Here is an 8,186-nt window from a genome sequence, read left to right as displayed (position 1 = left end):
AACAAATTCTTGATAAAATAAAATAATGCAGCAGAAATATGTTGAGCACGTAATAAGCAGGACATTTGAGGCTCTCTCCAAGTGGATGCTTATTATTTGTGTTTATTTAGCTCTGCATTTTTATTGTTTTAAGAGCGCCCTTAACAAATTTGAGTAAGCCTTACTTGCACATATGGTTACTACACATTGATCAGAGTATACAATCAACCAAAATGCATATAAAATAAGAAAAAACGGTTTGTATGGGAACTAATGCTATAGTTGTCCGATCTGAACAATATTTCCGTATACTATGGCGGAAAGTTGTCAAATATTGTGTATATATGTTGTCAAATTAAAAAGTTATACATGCAAGGCCATTAGATTGATCGTTCTGTTTATATAGCCGGACATGTCTAAGTCGACTCAGCCCGTCACTCTGGTCATGAGCAAAAAAGACTTTCTTCATAATTTTAAATTAATTCTATGTCGTCCATCTTCAAGTAATCCCCCTTGGCTCCAATACCTTTGGGCCAACGTTTTTTCCATTCTTCGAAACAGTTGTTAAAGTCAATTTTACGGAATAGCCTTCAATGCACGTAGCGATTCACATTTAATGACTTCAATTGACTCAAAACGGTTTCCCCGTAGCAGTGGTTTGAGTTTGCTGAATAGCCAGAAGTTACATGGAGTTAAATTAGGCGAATACTGTGGTAGTAGCACAATATTGGTTGAAAATTTTGGAAATACTAACGAAGAATATATGGATTATGCGACGATGCATTAACGACGCATAACACTGATGTAGTTGTTGACAGTTTGGCCAGGCGGAAGTACACATACCTCGATAATTGAAGAAAACTGTCAACATAACCTTGATGTGGTTTTTTTGGCTTGGACTCACACAATATTCAGCCAATTGATCGCCTGTCTCCGGGTCGTAAGCATAGATCCAGCACTCATCGCCAGTGGTCGGAAAGCATTGTTTAACAGACGTTAACGCGAGTGTTTTTTCCAAAAATTTAGTGGTTTTGCAACCAATCGTAATTTCACTTTTTGCTTTCAAAACGTTTTATCACTGCTCCTTCCAATAATCCAAAGATGCTAGTAAGATCTTTGACTGTTAATCATCGATTCCGAAGCACCAATTATTATACCCTGAACAGGGTATATTAGGTTTGTCACGAAGTTTGTAACACCCAGAAGGAATCGTCGGAGACCCTATGTTTTTTAAGATGTTTTTTTTTTTTTTGTTTTTGTTTTTTTTATAGTAGGAGGAAGCATCGACAGCCGGAGTGCGGGACTTTAATCCGCTAAACCTAACCTACTCCCACCTTATGTCTCTCCCACGGGACCACTAGACAAAGTATTTCTTCATGGGAGAGAAGAACGGACTGACTGACGCCTAATCTGTTCTTAATGTCTCAATTTTGTCATAATTAGATTTGCCGCTCCGCTAACAGCTTTCCACTTTACAGAGGACTCGCACATAATTGCAGTCAAATTTTCCACCGTGAAACTACTCCGCAGGGTGGTTTTCAACTTTTCCCTATTACTTGAAAACCAATGGCAATAAAAGAACACGTGTTCAGAGTCTTCGATTTAGCGATGTCCGTCTGTCTGTCTGTATATATACGAACTAGTCCTTCAGTTTTTAAGATATCCTTTTGAAATTTTGCAAACGTCATTTTCTCTTCAAGAAGCTGCTCATTTGTCGGAACGGTCGATATAGGACCACTATAACATATAGCTGCCATACAAACTGAACGATCGAAATCAAATGCTTGTATGGAAAACTTTCACATTTGACAAGATATATTCAAGAAATTTGGTATATATCATTTCCTAAAGCAACAATGTAATCAAGAAATTGATCAGATCGGTTGACTATAGCATATAGCTTCCATACAAACTGAACACATAGTTACTAACAGAAATGCACCTGTGAAGGGTATTTAGCTTCGGTGCAACCGAAGTTAATGTTTTTTCTTGTTTTTTTTTTATCATTAGTTAATGTTGATGGACATCCTGATTCGTCGGCAACGCGTTCTCGACTTAAAGTGGTGCAAGAAAGAGGTCTAAAAAAGTGTTTTTCAACTACTGCTGTTATCAAAAGTAGCTTGGTGAGAGTCATTGGAGCTCTTTGTGATATGAAATGTCCAGGATTAAGAGAGTTCCGGACACAAAATTATTTTTGATACGTTATTTTGGATACCTAAATAAAAGTAGAATGAGAGCTGATACCTTAAAAGGATCAAAGGGACGTGTTATACGAACCGTTCATGAATAATTCCAGATTCCGCATCAGCTCACTATCTTAAGAATGCACCATATTTAAGGATAAGACAATATATCTTTGACTTGGTTCGGCATCTTTTACTGAGAGTTCCAGAATGTGGTTGAAGTTGAAGATATTTAACGACCAATATGAGATAATCGCCAAATTTGAAGCTTATTTTGAGGGAAATATAAAGACGTTTTTCTTTTTCAAATCCGCGTCGTATAATTCAAGATATGAAATCCCAGCGACCATTTGGTCTGGGAATTTGGTGTAAATCACGGCTCAAGAATATCAGAAAACGGTAGCCGTTACTTTTATAGCTAATAGGACAGTTTTCTATCTCTTCGACGGAAACTACACTATTTTGAGCGCTTCTTAAACTCTAATGTGTTCCAGTGAATCCATAAATCGCTTCGAACTGCAGCAACTTCAAGCAATGCTGTGAAGGATTACTCTAATTCTACTGTAGGTCACTAGAACGTAGCTCAACAAAAACCGACTTGCGATCACTATGAACTCGTTAGAACAACTTTTGACTATCGCCAAAAAAATACAGAGTCCCGTTATACGGTATCCAAGAGCTCTTTAATTTCACTGCGTGATTTCTTTTCCAAAAACGATAATCGTATCACCGACCGCTATAGTTATTTTTCCGTTAAGGGAAAACTACGAGTTGACTGACCTTAAATATCTCTTGCGTTAGTGGCACCACCGAACACTGAAGTTGAATATAAGTATATTGAACCGTCTTCGAATGTTGAGAAAATCCTCTAGTTTTCACATTAGTAAGCTGTAAGACTATCTGCTTAACCAAACTTAAAACTTCGATTATCGTGAATACTGATGCGATGAGAAGATATTTAAGAAAATCATTCCAACGAGACACTATAAATTTGAAGAAATATTTGGGGAAATCTTGATATGTTTTATACGGCTCACATTTTCCATGTTTCGAGAGCATTTTATTTCCGGTTCCGCATAGAATCGAAGTTTATACTTACTTGTCGTTATTTTTGTCATATTTGTTCACCAAAGTTCAACAGGAAGATTCCCAAGAACTATTGAAATGCAAATTGTGATTGGTTAAGAGCTCAAAACAGAGATCTCATTTGGACAGCGTGGAACGCCGGTGCAGTATAGCTCATAGCACCCTCACAAATCGACAAAGCGCTTTGAGCCTACCATATATTGGTTCAGGTAGGTAATGTCAGTTTCGGCTATATCTCTCCTCAACATTCAGCCTGCATGAAGGTTTTCTGACATGGCTAACATTAACGACTGTAGTTTAAAAGAAAATCACTTCAAAAACTGCTGCGAGTAACATTTTTTTTACTTGTATTGAACTCTTTTATATGGTACGGGAGTGTGGCAACAACGGAAAATGCCAAAATTCTCAAAGGTATGGCAACAATTGCTCGCTCATGCATGCATCGCATCACTGCGGCCATTGTTGCAATCTACTGAATTCTTCATTCTCTCCTAAGGCCAACTAGGCAGGCTAATGAAATTGTTGCTGCTAGTGAATTTAATTTCACACAATCTCATTCACGCACGCTCGCACACACACATACTCGTACACACATAAAGTAATTGCATTAAGCACGCAATAAATTTATTTTCGGCATTTAGTATATATTGTATATAAAGGGTGCCTTTTTTGAGTTTATTTTTTGACAGTTGTTACTCTATTTATTCTCATTTTGGTTTGGCATTTCATAATGAGCAGACTTCCTCCGGAAACAATGTTTGCAAATCGTGTAAATTTATTACAAAGATAAGGCTTCGGTTCAGTCGATATAATTACACAGCAGAGTCGGTAATTCAAGCAACCATGGATCGGTTTCGCACCCCGTTTACTCTAATAGAGATATCACTAGCGCTACCGCATAGTGCGCACGCTATTACAGCAGTGAAGCTGGGTATCGAAGAAAATCCGAATTAGTCCATCTGTCTTCACGCGAAATAGCTGGAGCTTTTCCCATTCACTTTATGGAAGATTTTTCGAAAGTATCTTGGTGTGCGGGCTAACAAAATACAACTCGTGCTAGAAATAAAGCCATACAACCATCAAGCTCGTCGCACGTCCCGTGAATGGGTTCAAAAGGAGGTGGCTACCGAACCCGATTTCCACAAGAAAACTTTAATCAGCGATGAAGCTCACTTGTGGTTGAATGGATATGTTAAGAAACCAAATCGTCGCATTTGGGGTGGTGATTATCGACAGGCCATTCTTGAGGCGTCGCTACATCCTCAAAAAGTCACTGTTTGATGTGCTTCGTAAGAGACGGAATCCATCCATATTTCCTCAGAAAAGAAGACAGCCAAAATATTACAGGCAATGGGGACCCATGTCTAAATTGAACGATATTGATGTGCACCATCTTTAGTTAGAACATTGAACCGCCAAATGAAACAATCAATTTATTGAAGAAAACTTTTGGCGAGAGCATTATCTCGCGTCGTGACACTGTTCCGAGGTCTTCCAGATCGTGCGATTTAACACTTCTGGACTATTTTTGTAAAAATATGTGAAGTCGCATGTCTACATATAGTAGATAAACTCGATGCAACTTAATCTTCGGAATAGAATAGACCTCTCGTCTGGAATTTATCAAGGCAGACAAGTTGGACTGCGAAATAATTTAGAAAACATAGGTAAGGTAAATCTGGTAGGCCAATCAGCCACGCATAGAACAGTTTTGGTTCTTTGCGTTACCACAAGGAGTTACTAGGTCTAAGAGGAGTAGGATGCCTGCGCTTCACGCGACTTTTAACAGACTTTGCGGCCACACTATCGATACCTCCTCCAGTGTATCACACCGTGGGAACCGCATATGCTTATAGCGTAGTCTTGCCAATCCGTGACAAGTGCACAAGAGATGCTCCATTGTTTCCCTGGTGCCCTGGCTGGTCATTTCCGGCTGTCTTATCGATCTCGAAATTCTGTGTTTTAACCTTATATGCGTTTTATTTATTCCTGAAAACCGCATGTTTAAAAAGAAGTGCCCTTTATATTCCTTATGTGCCAGCTTAGGTTTATGTGAAAAAGTGATTTGCAACAATCTGACGCTGTTCTTGCTTCCCACCTTTTCCCATGTTTCGTCTTTCCTGTCAAATACATAAGCAAACTTAACGTTACATTTCAATTAAAAAGCTCCAAGGACTCCACTGTGCTCTTTGCTATTTACATATGACAACTAAAGAATGAATGCCTGCATATAAATGTAAGCACACATACACATACATAAAGACTCATGCAAATCTGTACCATGAGCAAAGCATCCTCGTAGCTTTCATTCTATGCCAATTGCCACTTGTCTGTTATTAGAACACATAATGGCTTAAATGATGTCTATAATGAACGACAACCGGCCTCCTGCCAAACGAACTTAGTCTGAGCTTTATTAAAGTCTCATACAAATGAGTTTAGCCGGTGAGCTGTCTCTTCACACAAGAGCACGTGGGTGATGTTGTTTTGACTCAACGAGCGCTGTGCCATGCCGTTGTATGTATGTACATATGTAAGTAAATCATCGTCGTATTTGCCAAACAGTATGCTGTGTACGTGGAAAATCTGCTGAAGAATATGCACAAAGAAATCATGAGGTGTATAATTTGTAAAGCTTGCAGTTTAAGCTCCAAGGGATGTGCTGCTGTTAAGTCAACCGAAAAATCGAGCACAACTCCTCACACCTGCTAATTTGCATTCGTGATGATGTAAGCCGGCCTATACACGACAGAGCATAAATCTTTCCTGAAAGCATTGTAATCTTCTTTCGTATTCTTGACAGATTTGCATGAGTTCATATTCAGCAAGTTGAGATAAGTGTCGAGTTTATGTCGGAATCAAATTTCTTAAATACGAAAAATCAGATTTATTTGTTATTTAACTGTCATAATCCAGGTATGATGTGACTGGCTTGTGAAAACTGAAACGCGATATATTCATTTTTAAATCTTCAAAAACGTCTGACCAATTTGACGTTGACTGACCAAAAAATCACAAAAATCTATTGAGAAATATGTAGGACAGAAATTTTATTAAACACGCTCGGCGGGTATTTATACACAAGGAACGTTCCAAAGTAAACCGGAATTTTAGCCCCCAGGGGGCGTTAGATTAAAAAAAGTCCTGTTTACTTGTACATATGAATATTGTATTAATAAACTGAAAATTCTATACAGACTATACTTTTTCTATACTGCTTATAGCTGAGTTAACAACAGCCAGCCAGTCGTTTCTTCTGTTGGCGCCAATTGGGGATTCCAAGCGAGGGTAGGTCCTTCTCCACCTGATCTTTCCAACGGAGTGGAGGTCTTTCTCTTCCTTTGCTTTCCCCGGCGGGTACTCTGTCGGATACTCTCCGAGCTGGAGTGTTTTCATCCATTCGGACGACATAACCTCGCCAGCAAGGGCACTGCCTCTTAATTCGCTGAACTATGTCAATGTCGTCGTATATCTCATACAGCTCGCCGTGGTCAATACGCAAAGGACCATAAATCTTTTGCAGAACCTTTCTCTCGAAAACTCGCAACGTCGACTCATCAGTTGTTGTCATCGTCCAAGCCTCTGCACCATATAGCAAGAAGGGATTAATGAGTGATGTGTAGAATTTGGTCTTTGTTCGCTGAGAGAGGACTTTACTTCACAATTGCCTACTTAGTCCGAAGTAGCACCTGTTGGCAAGAGTTATTCTGCGTTGAATTTCGAGGCTGACATTGTTGTTGCCCCTAATACCGGTTCCAAGATAGACGAAATTATCTACGACTTCGAAGTAATCACTGTCAACAGTGAAGTGGGAGCCTAGTTGCGAGTGCGATGACCGTTTGTTTGATGACAGGAGAAATTTCGTTTTGCCCTCGTTCACCACTAGACCCATTTGATTCGCTTCCTTATCAATGTCAATATTGGTTGAGGCCAATGTCAGTGGCGTACACCAGCAGCTGTACACTCTTATAGAAGATGCTACCTTCTCTCTTTAGTTTTGCAGCTCTTATTATTTTCTCCAAGAGTAGATTGAGCCTTGTCTGAGAAACCTCCTTTGGTATCGAACGGCTCGGAGAGATCCTTTACGATCCTGATAGAGGTATTGTTATTGTTATGGTATTGTTTTTTCTGCACAGAGGCGGGTGCGTATCTTGGTTGCAACAAGAAGTGGCCCGAGGCGATGCTAGGACCTCGGAACCTACGCACATCTAAAACACTGGAAACGTGTCTTCCGTCTATCGCAACATGATCGATCTGATTAGTGGTTTTTCGATCCGGAGACAACCAGGCAACTTGATGAATTTTCTTTAACTGGAATCTAGTACTACAGATAACCATTTTTCACCCTCCGACGAACTCGACCAGCCTCAACCTATTTAGGGATGTTTCATCATGGAGGCTGAATTTACCGACTATTTTGCCAAAGATACATTCTTTGCCCACCCTGGCGTTAAAGTCGCCAAGCACGATTTCGCCATCGAAGGCATCTTTGGTCACATCGTCCTTTTCTTCCGACGAGGCATAGGCGTTAATCAGCGATATACTGAAGAACTTCGCCTTGATGCGGATTGTGGTTAAGCGTTCATTCACCGGGGTCGTGAGCTGCTTGAGCCATATGTAAAAGAATCGCTTCTGGCCACTCCCAAGTGAATGGCAATCAGAGCCCTTTCCTCACTTGCGTGAACTTCTACACATGACTCCATCCTCTAACATCCTTCTCCAAAACATTTTTAGTTATAAGATTTTTCAATTACAAATCCCTACATTTCCAATATTTTTCTTCTTTTTCTTGCAAAATTATGACGTCACATCTATCACAGCCAAGCACTGCTCTATTCGAAATAACGATTGCTTACTTACATAAATATGTATATTTTGACTAAAACCTTCATGTTAAGTAAAGCTGCGTTTTAAATTTGGCTCCACGGTAGTCGGTGG

This window comes from Bactrocera tryoni, chromosome 3 (assembly GCF_016617805.1).
Source record: "Bactrocera tryoni isolate S06 chromosome 3, CSIRO_BtryS06_freeze2, whole genome shotgun sequence".
Lineage (NCBI taxonomy): Eukaryota > Metazoa > Arthropoda > Insecta > Diptera > Tephritidae > Bactrocera > Bactrocera tryoni.
This window is presented reverse-complemented; position numbering follows the sequence as displayed.